We start from the raw sequence: 13,546 nt of genomic DNA, 5'->3' as shown, positions 1-13,546 counted from the left end.
TTTAAAGATGCAGCTGGAAAAGGTGGGAGCAAAGCAGATTTTTGATTGCAAGGAGTGCTTGTTCAGAGAGCAGAGCCCCCTGCTCAAGTCCTTCAGCACAAAGAAGCCTAAAGCCACGCCCTGCCCTCAACTGCTTCAGACTTAGGCACCAAAATTCCCAACAGCCTTGCAGCAAAACCTTTACTGCAATGTCTGACCCAAACGTCCCTGCCCTGTTGAGACTCATTTTGCAGTGTGACTAAACATCTAAAAAGGTCAATGGCATAGAAATTGAGATTTACTATCATCTCTGAACTCCTAGCATTGGAGTGCTCTAAAAAGCATTTTGCTGTCCAAACTCCTCATGATAACACAGAATTAAGAGTTCTGGTGAATGCTTTATTTTCTGCAAAAAGCGGTTGCAATGCAGCTTTTCTGTGAAGCACATTAGGTTTCTTCTGTGGAAAGAGCAGAGGATCTGGCAGGGAGGCCTTTGAAATCCCTGCCTGTGCTCCTGCCAGCTCTGGAGGGGGATTCAGCAGAACTCAGATCCACTGGGGAAGACAGAAACTACTGTCACCTGGTTTTAAGCAGGTGAAAAGATGCTGGCTAAGCTCCTGCAGCTTTGCAGGTGGTGAGTGCCTTCGGGGAGCAGCAGTCCTGGGCGCTCCCACCCACCTGCCCTTCAAATCTCTGCAGGCTGGGAAGGGCAAGGGTCCGAAGGGAAGGCAAGAAAAGGCCCCAGATTAAAAAGCAGCAACGTGACCCCAAACTCAGGAAGGTTCCTGCTCTGTGCAGCGGCATGGCTGTCACAGGAGATGCAGAGGATGTTGCACCCATGGCTCAGGAGCGCCCAGCCCAGCCCAGGGCTGTGAGTCCTCAGCCCAGTGAGTCACATCACGGAGGGCTGGTTTAAGTGCAGTGATGAGACATGAGGACTTGACACGGTCACAGCCTTCGCTAACCGGGGACAAACTCCTATCCCCATGTCCTCCCTGTCTTTCAGACTGCAAGATTCTGATCCCCCCATTCACGTGGTTCCTGGCTCAGCAAGGTTTCCCTCTCTGCTCCTAGCTTTTATGTTCTGCCATTCCAGTAACTGAAGTAATAACAATAGCAAAGATTCCTCAGGACTATCATAATAGAGATTTTTATTTTAAGAGAGTTGTCAGCTACCTAGCTTTGTCTTTTTCCATACATTAAATATTAACAACCCAGCCAACGTAATGCAAAATTTAAAAGGCCCTCAATTCAAGCAGTTACGCCCCAGTAAATCAGGCAATCCCAGCAAATTCCCAAACTTCTCACCCACTGTCATGTTTGAAGAGCAAGCAGCCATTTAAATATTTCACAATTGTTCTCCAAAATCCTTTGATGGCCTTTCAGGTTCAAGCTTAGCCCTCATTTTCAACCTACCTCCTCACTCCTGATGGCATGCGGAACAAGGCAGAGCACCCAGCCATAGCCCCAGGCAGCCACTGGACCTTGGGGGCTGTGTAAGGCTGCTGAGGGGTGACACACTCACACCTCCACCTTGGGGATCACCACAGCTGGAAGCACTGACATCCTCTGCCCTGGCAGCTGATGCTAGGGGATGTTCACCTTCCCTCTTCCCTTCAATCTCAATGTAGAGCAGTTCCTCTGCATGTACTGTCTCTGCTCGGAGGCCATTGCTCGCTTGCTGGAAGGAGAGGGGTGTTTCTCCACCCCTTGCACACCTCTGGCATCACCCTGCGTGCTGGGGGAACATAAGGCATACGGAGATGTTCTTTCCAGTTTTCTTCAACTCCCTCACCCTGTCTCTATTTTCTGCCACGTTCGCAAAGGTCAACCACAGTCTTGCACTGGGAAACCAAAGGTGAGTGAACCGAGCCCATCCCAGCACTTGCTTGGCCGTCTTACAGATGGCTGCTCTTCAGACAGTCTCTTTTTCTCTTGCAGATAAAAAGTGAAGGTGGTTCTCCAGCAAAATCAATAGAGGAGGTTAATTAAATACCTCTGCTCAGCAACACATCAAAGCCTCCTCCTCAAGCCCAGCGTGTGTGTGGGTGATATTTGCCTGCCTTGCCCGGACCAATCCCTTTGATACGGGAAGGGCTGTGCAGGGGGGGCTTAGGGAAGCCAAGCAGCAATTCAGCTCTTCTGATTACCAAGGGCAAATCAAGTATCATTTCAACAGGTCTTAAGCTCCATAAAGCGGCTACGATTTATTCCTAGCCCAAAGCTATTTGTCCTGCATAGGTGTTTTTCTCCTTTCTGAGGAAAAAGTCCTGGTAAAATGCGAACTGACTTTTGGGGTGCCACATGTGGCTGCACAAACCCTTCCTGCCCTGGTTTTTGCTCTCCTGAACCCTGCTTTCAAAGGAAAGGAGGAAGGGAGATGGATGGCAGCAGTTCGGAGGCTGATGAGGGCTGAGTGAATCCCAGGGGCTGAGGGCTGCAGGGAACATGCTGCCTCTGAAAGCAAATGCCCAGGGTCCCAGCAGCTGCTTTTCCAGTTAAAGCAGCTAATAGCCCCCAGGAACACTGCAGACAAGGGAATTCAATAAAGATGCATTGTAAAAAGCACAATTTTAGAGCTTGCATAGTTCCTTCTGGGTAATAAATGCAAGTATTTTATTCCGTAATATAAACTAGATTTGCTTGAAGCTTCTGTAACAATAACTTGAGGGCAGCTCAGCTGTCCCGCTTCCCCAGCACTGGGTGCTAGCAGCTCTTCTCCACCTCTTCTCTATGGCTGCTGAGATGACATTGGCCACTGATGGGTCCCTGTAGAAGGACCCATCAGTGGGTCCTTTAAGTTAAGGAGCATGTCCTGCAGCCATGCAAAGACCTGAAGTAATGTTGCACAGGTACGACTCACCCTGGCAGTCCCAGACCGCTGAGCATGCGACATTAGAAACACTGTCCCTCGGTGTCTCTTTCTTGCCTACTGAAGAACCTGGCTTCATCACGTACCCATGCGTGTGCAGAGAGGATGTGCACCAGTTGTCTTCCTGTAAAGTCAGAATCAACAATGTGAACAACAGGTCTCAAAGTATCTGTTCTTAAAGCATCCATCTTCATGGATTTTAGTTTAGTAAACCAAGAAAGACCAGTTCAATTTTGCAAGAAATTTACCAAAACAAGGGTTTCCCTGTGGAAAAAGATTAATTAGGATACGAACAAGCACAAACAAGCAGCCGTGTCTGGGGAACCATCCCAGGAACTTCAGTGGTTTGCTTTACAAGTCTTTGCAGCGCAACCTGAGACTGAGTCTCCCAACTATTTGCTTGATCAGGAGAAATGTGATGCTCCAGCCCTAATATGGACTAAAGCACATTTTAGGGGGGGTGACTTTGTAGATACAAGCAAATCCATTGGCCTGCTCACAGTTTCCAGGTTTAAATGCATTCTTTCCAGACCCTGAAGGAGCACCCCCAAAAGAGAGCAGGAGGCTGTCTTGGCACTGAGCAGCTGGAAAGCTGCAGCCTGGGAGGAACTTTCCAGCCAGTGCACTGCAGGAAGGCCCATATAAACATCGGCAATTACAGGCAAAGCAAGCCCTAGTCATTCAGTGCCTTCGCGCTAGGTACCACCGGGCTTACCAAAGGCACTGGAAAGTCCTGCTTGGCTCTCAGAGAGAAATAGGTCTGCCCAGGTCTGGAATAAAGGGTCATAAAATCAGCTGTGTCCTCCTTTTCCCTACTTCAAACATAAACGGTCTGTCAGGGGAAAGCTGCACAGGGCGGCAGCTCCTTGGTGCTGTGAGAAGGCACCATAGCTGCTCTGAGCCAGGCAGGTTGTGCACAGCAGCTCCGGCCCTTGGGAAACGCCAATACAAACACAGCAGAAACTTTTAAACACCCATCTGAGCATCTCCTGCCCAGCCGTGCTGTGTGCAGGTCGGGGCTGGGAGCCTAAACTCCAACAGGACTTTTTTTCCAGCAGCTAAATATTGCACTAATGCACTTTATACGTACAGTCGTGATGCTGAGTCACTCCAGAGCATCTTCCCTCCAGTTCTCACTCGTTATGTTGCCATCAAGGAACTTCAGCCCTCTGCCTGGACCCTGGGGCCCACTCTAGAAATAAAAGCACAGCATTGTGTGTACTTGGGCTCATGAGTCCATTAGCTATATTTAGTTCCCATCTACCCAAGGATATGCAAGAAAATGGATGAATGTGCAAACTTGGTTGCAAGTTACAGCCTATATATTCTGACACTTATGTTTTCCCTTGAAATATGCCTCCAGGATGCAGTTCTCTTTGAGTGTATCCAGTGTTTAGTTACTCAGAATGACTGTACAGCATGCTGGAGCCCCCCCAAGGGGGGTGTCTGACCCTCAGACACTCAGCGTCAAAGCTGCAGACTCACAGCTACAAAGCTGATGTACAGCAATGGTATTTTTTGAGTGTAATTTTTTCTACCAGTTCTTCATCCCAATGGACTAGTCAATACATTAGTTGGGTTAAAAAGCAGCACAGTAACAATTCTTGACAAACATACAGAGAAGTGGAAGAAGATGACGAGCTGATGGAAGGCAAGCCTTTGCCGTTTTACTCAATTTTCAATTCATATTGAACCCTGAAGTCCTTTTCTGGCTATAACATCCCAAAGCAGTATCTTTCCTTGTTAAACCCTGGGATTTGTGACCTGATGTCTTTCAACTCCAGTTCAGAAGAGTTCAACAGAAGGAAAATAAATCTAAAATGATGAAACAGTCAATTCAGAAGAGCTGCCTTCTATCGCTGCATTTGGAAGATACCTGCTTGACCCACCCAAGTTATTCTGTATTCAGTTACTTGTAACTTTGCCAGAATTAAACTGCTCAGGTTGGAATTTTCCACGCCATTTGTTGGTCTCTAGTAGGAATCAAAGGCAATTTCAGGAAAATTAGCTTTTTTCAATGACCAGATGAGGGGAAAAGTACACAACATTAACAGGGATGACATTGTTATTGGAGAAGAAAAAAACCAAGGGATTCATCTGACATTTGCAGGTTGCACCTCTCTGCAGATGAACAAGGGAGAGGAATTAGGATTTTATGGGAAAACCTTAATTTTAGCATTCCATATCAATCAGCTGCTTGGTTTTGCAATCCAAATATCCTTCTAATATAATAAACTACGGGAATGAAATTACACTAACTAAACTAACAGAATGAAACCAACACTACAGTGGAGTCAGGATCCTGGGAGCTCTCCCACTATATTGCACCAGTAAATAATTTCCACAGTTTAGGATCTATGGTATAAAACCCAATATTTAATGAAAAAGATAAGTATGAATTTCTAAAAGCATCTATACAGTTTGCTGAGGAATAAACGTAAATTTAACAGATGGTTTTGCTGTGTAATCATACACTGGAGATACCAAAGGCATGCGGCGAATTTTCTATGTGGTGATTTTTCTGCCAAGCTAAGGGACTTCAGCGGGATTCGTTAGCATCACCATCACCAGGAGGGCGCTGGGGAGGAGAGCCGCGCTCTGCAGACTTGCTGCACACTCACTGCTTGATGCTACTGACTGCACGCGGCTGTCCAACGCGCTTGCTCACTCCTGCTCCCCATGGCACGCTGCAGTACTGAGCCTTTCTCCTCCCTTCTAGAAATCTTTCTCGGTGTTGTCTGCATTGAGGAATCTGCTGCATTTAAGTTCCTGAAAGATAATAATGCCATGTCCCAGCTATTTGATCTGTCCCTGGTGCAGCCAGCTTATGCTTGACACAGGTGCATGGTCATTGATCCGTTGCAGTCTCCTAGAGCTCATGGGAATGGGACAGCAGCAGGGGTCACAGGAAGGAAGACCCCAGAGGGGACAGTCCTTTGGACAGCATTTGCGAAGGAAAAAAAAAACCAGGGCAGCTCATTCAGTGAAGCTTTCCTTTGGAAAATTACAAGAATTCCCTGCGCAGAGTAAGCTTGATGTGATGCTCTGGCATGGTTTGGCCCCATCCCTGCCCAGCTCTACCCCTCGGCCCAGCCCCAAAGCGGCGATGGTCCCCTCCCACCCACCATGGCCAAAGCCGCAGCAGGGAAGCAGCTGCTTCAGCAGTTAAATGTTTTCCACTCTTGCTAGGGGATTTTTTCCTTCAGTCCAACCTGTCCGAGGATTTTCACTGAGCTAAACCAGTATTTGGAGCCCACACACCAACACTCTGAATGGAGCAGGACCATCAAACCCGTTATTAGTGGGTCTCTTGACCTCACACACCGCACTTACCAGGGTTTACATTGCCGTAGAGTTGGCCTCATTTCTGACCTTTCCGACGCTAACAGGTTGCAGCAAGAAGGAAGCGAAGCCCGTTTGCTCCTGTGTTACAGAAGAAAGGACAGAGGGGGCCTATGGGGTAAAACCAGTTCTATATTTAAGATCTGCATCAGGTTGTTATGGCAACAGGAATTCCAGCCACCACCGCGGGCTCCTCCAAACGCCTCCCCGCCATCCTCTGCAGAGCCCGACTTTGCATCACTCACCAGCCTCCTGCCTAACACTTGGGCTGAAGGGGAGGGGAAAAAAAATGTGCAACTCATCTTTTCGCAGAAAGCTTTTTCCTCCAGAAGTGAAAAGCAAATGAGAAGAACAGCTTAAATAAATATGCCTCCAGATACAAGCACTGAAAGCCAAGTCTAGCAGCGGAAAGGCTCAGACCCTCTCAGCTCATGGAGCCCACAGGGGCTGGGAGCCACCAGCATGACGAAACCTGCCTGGTATGTCCCCAGGGGCGACAACCTCATGGCTCCTGATGTGGGAGAGGTGCTCAGGGGGCGCATCCCGGTGGGATGGGAATGAACCTCTCCTTCCACACTCACCGCTGGTCCTCACCAGGGCAGACCTGAGGCTCGCACATACACTAGCAGCAGTCTGTCCCTCACGGTGCCACTTCCCCAAGCTCAGTTTCTTTTGTCTGACTGGTGAAAGTCTGTGTTTCATCCATGCATCCATCTGTGTACTTATATGGTCCTCATCTCCACCGTGCCCAAATCTCAAGGGCCACGAGGACATTGTTTGCTTTTTTTTTGCAGCTATCGTGCTGGAATTCATAAACAGCAAAGCTGTATGCGAGACACATGAAGTAAACCCTTCCCTTCCCCGTTACTAAAGCCTCAGCTGGGGTGCTGCATCCAAGTTTGGGCACTGTTCATCAGGAAAGACAGGCCCCAACTGGCGAGAGCCCAGAGGTCAGCAGTAGGAGTGACCAGCGATGTAGAAAACAGCCTCTAAGGAGAGACAGGGGGAAATGGGTCAATTAACTCATGAAAGCAGAAGGCAGAGCCGAGATGGGGTAACAGTTTTCCATTCGTAAAAGGTTCCTGTAGAAGAGCGCAATAACTTACTTTCCATATCTGCTGGGAATCAGACAAAAATAATAGGATGGGAGAATTAGGATGGCTATTGGGAAAAAAACTTTCAAAGCAGAAGTACAGTAAAGCCCTAGGGTAGATTGCCCAAGGAGACTGGAGGGTGGAGACATCATTAAGACTTTCAAGAAAAAGGTGTTTAAGCATCTGTCAGGGATGGTCTAGACGCATTGATCTTGGCTCGGTACAGGAGGATGGATTGGGGTACGTCTTCATGTCCCTTCCTGCCGTACATCGCTGTGATTTCTCCATGAGAACCTCAACGTGTGCGTTACAGTTACACACTGCTCTTACACACGCCTCAGCAGCCATTTACAGCAATCAGAGTCTTCTTGCTTGTGGTGACCAGAATTAGGTCTGATATTTCAGAAGGCAGTTAAGGTCTTCAGTGCCTCCCCTGGAACCACCTCATTCTGCACACTCAGCAATTTTCAGCTTGCCTTTTCATGGCCACACCAGCCTGGAAGCTCAGTGTCCCCAGCACCAGCACCAGCACCAGCACCAGCAGCACCAGCACCAGCACCAGCACCAGCAGCATTCACAGGTCTCTCTGCTCCATTTCCTCCCAGCTGATGTCCTTTTACCTTAAACTAGCAAAACCTGTTATTAATCTATCAAACACGATCCAGCACTTAGAAATGGCTGTAATGCAGTAACACCTCTCCTGCAGCCCATCAGTTCCTGGTTTTCTAAGCTGCTTCTGCTAATCAGTCTTGCCTGTTCCAGAATTAACAGCAGCTCATTCCATCTTACAAAGGGTCAAAACTCCTTTGCTTACTAATAGACTGTGGAAAAGAAGTCAAGAGATTGCACACAGCATCCCTGTGCACCTGAACAGTGTGCAATTACTAATGGCATGTGGTACCACATTAACACCGACACAGCGATCCCAACAGGGAGGCTGCTGAGCACCAGGGCAGCTTGAATCCCAACTGATTTGCATTGCAAATATAAAAAAACCCAACAACTGATAGTTGAAACAGAAATGAAAGGGGGAAACAAAATTGAAATGAAATATTTTTGAATTCTCACAAGAACGTAGTGACTGACCTTATCTGAAATAACTTTGGTAACTTTGCAGCCTAATTCCAAATGGGAAGGAAAAATAAATTAAATCAAAACCCCAAAGTTTGCTTCCACCCAGCTCTATCAAAAACCTTCTGCTTTGTATCAAAGTCAGATCCAAACTGCCCTCAACACACAGCGAGGACTTCTAGGTCTGTGACCCAGCTGGGGGAGACGGCAGCTGAGCGGGCACAGCGCTGCCCCTCCTCCGGGCAAGCCTCTGGCAAAAAATGTTCATTAAATCTGTGCAGCGATGCCATGAAACCAGGGCCGAGTGGTCCCGGCAGCACCACGTGCTCACACTGTGCAGCGAGCGCAGGCAGATAGCTGTGTACCAAAAAGGACAATTTATGGGTTAGATAAGCCAGGAAAGGGGCAAGCTGCACCCGTGCTGCACCCAGGATGCAGAAGAGAGGTGGGAAGACCTCTACAGCTGCTCTGGGGAAAGCAGGGCACGAGTTACACTTCCTGGGAGCTGATGGCTCTTACCTCTCACTTTTTCCCTTGAAAACTGTTGTACACACTTCTTTACCTTGCACCCCACATCAACTCTGTGCGCAGCAACATGACCGTGCGCGTAGTGCAGTGGCTGCAAACCATCGGCACGGGGCAGCGCATCTGTTCGAGGCACCCGGCCCTTGAAAACAGTTTCCTAAGTTGTCCAAAAGTTTTCTTTTCTGGTAAATTCAATTATAGGAAAGTAAAAGCTCAGAGTTATTGGTAACCAAAATATGCAGAAGAGGTGCACCAGCCCAGAACAGCCGTGTTGTCCAGCATCCCCTGGCTACATCCACGTATCGGCTTTGCAGCTTGTCCTCTGCTTGTAGCTGCTTTTTCTAATTCACCTTGAACTGCTGCCATGGCTACAGGATACTTTAGAAGAAATAGGAGAAGCCAAAAAACTGCAGGGCCTACATTACCCTAAAAATAAACACCTGAGGGGAGTCAGAGTTATTAAAATGGTGAGTAGATGAACTGGAACCAGCAGAACCCCCATAAAGCACAAAGAGCAAAACGCAAATCAGCATCAGCACCACCGTGGTGACAAACGCCAGCGTCCCATTGCACGCACGGCACCAAGTACTACAGCGGGCTCTGAACCAGCCTCTTTACAGCAAAAATACAATCACTGCGACATAAGACGGGGAGGAAATGCAGCCTGTCAGCGGTGCAGCGAAGTATCAGATCGGCCAGTGTTGGGTATTTTTGTTCTTGTTAATAAATAAATAAATAAAATTGTGATGATTAAGTGGAAACAAAATAGCGCTGTTATCAATACAGAGTGCCTATGCAGTACATTAAACCCAAGTAATTTAAAGAATAGAGCGTATCATATAAATAATTCATTCTCTTTTGGTAAGCATAATGCCATTTTAGCTGCCTAAATTTTAAAGGAGGGGGTTGCTTTTTAATTAAAATGTAGGCATTTACAAATGCACATGGGCCTTTAATTATTCATGTTTGAAGCAAGCTGACTTGGTCATGCATTAGAAAGAATAAAGTGGCTTTCATCTTTCTGTAGATTACACCCAGCAAACTGTCAGGCCTGTGAATGAGCCGAGGAAGTCTGTCTTGTGATGAGCGTGCGTTTCGGTCCCCCGTGCAGCACAGAGTCATCGGGGAAGATGCATTTGCCGAGGTCAAACCGAAAAAAGAACAAAGTGCTGGAAAGCCAACGCGATGCAGAATCAATCTGCCTCAGTGCCTGTCTTAAAGCAGGTTCTCCCTGGCAATTAGGGATATTATAAAGGCAGATAACCAGAGTGCAGATGATTTCAAAGGGTTTAATTGCTTTCTTCCTAATGACGCTGCAGGCGACAGCCCTCTCCCTCCTTCCTCGGATCTCTGGCTCAATGGGAGCTTCTCAGCTGGTTTGTGGGGTATGGATCTGGCCTAGGCGAGGGCAGCACGGTGGGAACCTCAGCCCTGGTGTGAGCACTAACTTCCACAAAACGGATTCCAGCCCAAAATAAAGCTCCACTGCTCAGGAAGTAAATCAAAAGCCCTCAACACTCATTATTTTGAAATCCCTGGAGTTTTACCCTATGCTGCTGAGTCTTGAGAGCCTGGCACCATGAAACCAGCATTTACCTGCACAGCCTGCTGCGAGGCACGGGTCCACGCACGGATCCTGGGCTGCTCTGCCCCGACCTGCTTCAACAGCTGGCAGTGTCTGAGGACCTCTTCCATGGGTTTTGTGTGCCTCAAAGCACATAAATTAGAGTATTTAAATGAAAATTAAAGGAATATTTGGGTTAAAACAGCTCGGTGACCATAACCCAGAGAGGTGAAAGCAAAGGAGGGTTTTGTAGCCAAGATGCTGTGCTGACCACCAGTGGCTGCTTGGGGAGAGGCTCCTGCTGAACCTGAACCTGGTGGCACCGAGCGTCAAGAGAGGACTCATGTTCACCTCTGCCCGGCCGAGCAGATCTACCTGCATGGACCAGAGCTGTGGCTCTGCCCCACAGCTCCCCTCCTGCTCCCAGCTCCTCCGGGCAGCTCCCAACTGCTTTGCTGCTCTGGCTTTTCACAGACAGAAGTTTCCAGAGATGCTTTTCGATGCTGGCAGCCTCCTTCTGCACTGTGTGGAAACAGAAGCAGAAAATTGTGTTAGCAGGTGCTAACATAAAGTCTTGCTGCAGCCACTTTGCACCAGATTTGCCCAATTTGTGTATTTGCAGCTCAGACACCAAGCCTGGACTGATGTGGCCATGCACGCCGGGAGCCAGCCCCGGCCCCCAGCCCTGCGCAGCCCCCCCGGCAGAGCGGTGCCCTTCGGGCCATGGCACAGAGGGCAGAGGCTCCAGCCCGTCCCAGCAGTGCCATCTATTGCCACACTTGCCTCCTTCGCAGAGGACCAGCTCCAGGCAGAGACGGAGAAGAGGGAAAAGGCAAATTCCCACCAGCGAGAATAAGGGAGACTTCCCGGTTCACCCACATGTCGCTCCGCCTTAGAAAAGCTGCTAATGTTTAAAACATCTGCATGTCTTAGACCACACTAATCTCACAAACAGTGATATCTGAGAGCCATGTTCCCCATCAGAGCCTGGGGTCAGAGGTTCCTTCATCCTCCCTGGGCCACAGCTCTGCTCTGGCCTCGCTGGTGCACAACTCCCATCTGGGAAGGGGCAAAGCCACTTGGGAGTTGTTATCTCCAGCATCCCGCTGGGCCATCAGCCTGCAGCCCCAGCCCAAGGGGGAGAGCAGGAGAGCAGCTGCGCAGTCCCCTCGGCCCCGGCACTGAGCTGCGGTCAGCATGGACTGGGCTGGCATCAAACCTGCTCCGCTTTCCTGACCTCCTCATAGATGTGTCCGGTCTTCAGCTTGAGAAGGTGAGCTACTGCAGTTTTCTCCATCACTGCCAGACAGCACCAGGTACCCAGCTCTACCTGAGATGAAGAGTGAAAACACATCAATGCCCATCTTGTTTTAAATGCAGCGTGTGAAGCTTGACTCTATGGACGTCTCCATCTGATGCATCAGCATTTTGATATTCAGTGGCTCTCTTGACTCTCACTTCTACTCACTTTTGGACTCCTGGTTAAAAAAAAACATACCAGGTTGGTTAAAAAAAGAGCCACAAACATCTCCCAAGCTTCCAGCAAATGTCCCTCCTCTCCCCACAGAGAAGCAGCAATGAGCATCGCTGGCACATGGCACGGTTGCACATGGGTCCTCTGGCATCTGCCATTGCACAGCCATCGCGGCAGGACAAACACAGCCCAACCCACCGCCCCCAGCATATTCACATTTCGGTTTCCACAAGGGAATGATTTCCACGTTTCAAGGAGGGATGACTTTTGGGTGGGAGAGGCCGCTACAGGCTTGGCTCGATGGCGATCAGGGTGGTGGGGGACTGTGGCGCTGCTGAAAGGTTTGGTTGCTGCAACACACCTTTTCCAGGCAGAGATCGGCATTTCTGCTGACGAGGCTGCGGGGGTGACAAGCGCCATGCGGAAACGAGCGGCCCTGCGCCGCTTGCTGTGACCAGGCCGGGCCCTCTGCTCTTTTCACACCACCTCAGTAGTGTCCAAGGGAGCGATTTCGCATCCTCCTTGGCACACAGGGCCACAGGGCTTACCTAGGGGATTTCCAGAGCTGTACAGCACTAAACCTTTCGCATGACACCATGCGGGTTCAGCCCAACTAACTCAGTACACCACGGTGCTCACACTAAGCACTCCAACCCACGGATGGGCAAGTGGTTTCTGCTCCGTGCCCTCCTCCCGCAGCATCCCACGGTGAAGGGACCTGGCTCTGTGCCCCATGCAAAGCCATCACCCTGTGACTGCTCAGTCCCTGGCAAGGCTTCTCCATGCCTGAGGAGGATGGGAAAAAAAAAATTATTAAAAAATCAAGCTTCTAACTCAGGCCTTTCAGGTCTGTAACGCGCTCTTAGCTGAGTTATGCCTGTTACAGCCTTGAGGACAACCTCTCCCTCCCAGAGACGGTCCTGCCAGCCCCGTACAAGCTTTCTGCCCTTCTCCAGCATCCTGCAGTTTAACTGCATGGCTGAGACACTGATGTGCCCAGATCTACACAGCAGCTACCGCTTCGGTGCTTTGGCAGCTAACCCCCAGCCTTTGCTCCGGACCTCTCTCCCTGGGATGGTCCAAGCATATGGCAGCGCATCGCGCCACCGTCAGAGAGAGCTGGCTCCGGACCTTGCGCAGAGGCTGGGACAGAAACCAGAGTCACAGTGCCAGAGACAGAACTCGACTCACCCCAGTGCCGCCCCGCCTTATCTGATTCATTTTTGGTCTGGTGCAGAGATTCAGCACACAAATACCCAAACTATAACAGAAGCTGCCAACAATTTGATCCCAGTCATCTTTCAATACACTACAGAAATCCCTTAAGAGTGGCGGAGGCAGCCACACTCAACAGGGGCATGTGCAAAGGCTGGACCTCACGCCTAAAGTGGCTGCCCTGAATAAGGGTCTGAGTGTGAGCACACCTTCCCCTTAAAAAAATAAAATAATATAAAAGTCGAGCTCCGCCATCACTCTTCTGGGTAAATGTTTGGGTAAGAAATGGGTTAGATTATTCTGAATGGAAAACCTCACACTGGAAACTCTGAGCTGCTGCTTAAAGCACATACAGCCTCCTGCAGACACTTACGGGCCTTTCTGAGGAGCTCTGCTCCATGTTCATAGCA

The sequence above is a fragment of the Aptenodytes patagonicus genome, chromosome 14 (genome assembly GCF_965638725.1).
Source record: "Aptenodytes patagonicus chromosome 14, bAptPat1.pri.cur, whole genome shotgun sequence".
Lineage (NCBI taxonomy): Eukaryota > Metazoa > Chordata > Aves > Sphenisciformes > Spheniscidae > Aptenodytes > Aptenodytes patagonicus.
The sequence above is the reverse complement of the archived record's forward strand: the minus strand, read 5'-3'. Positions refer to the sequence as shown.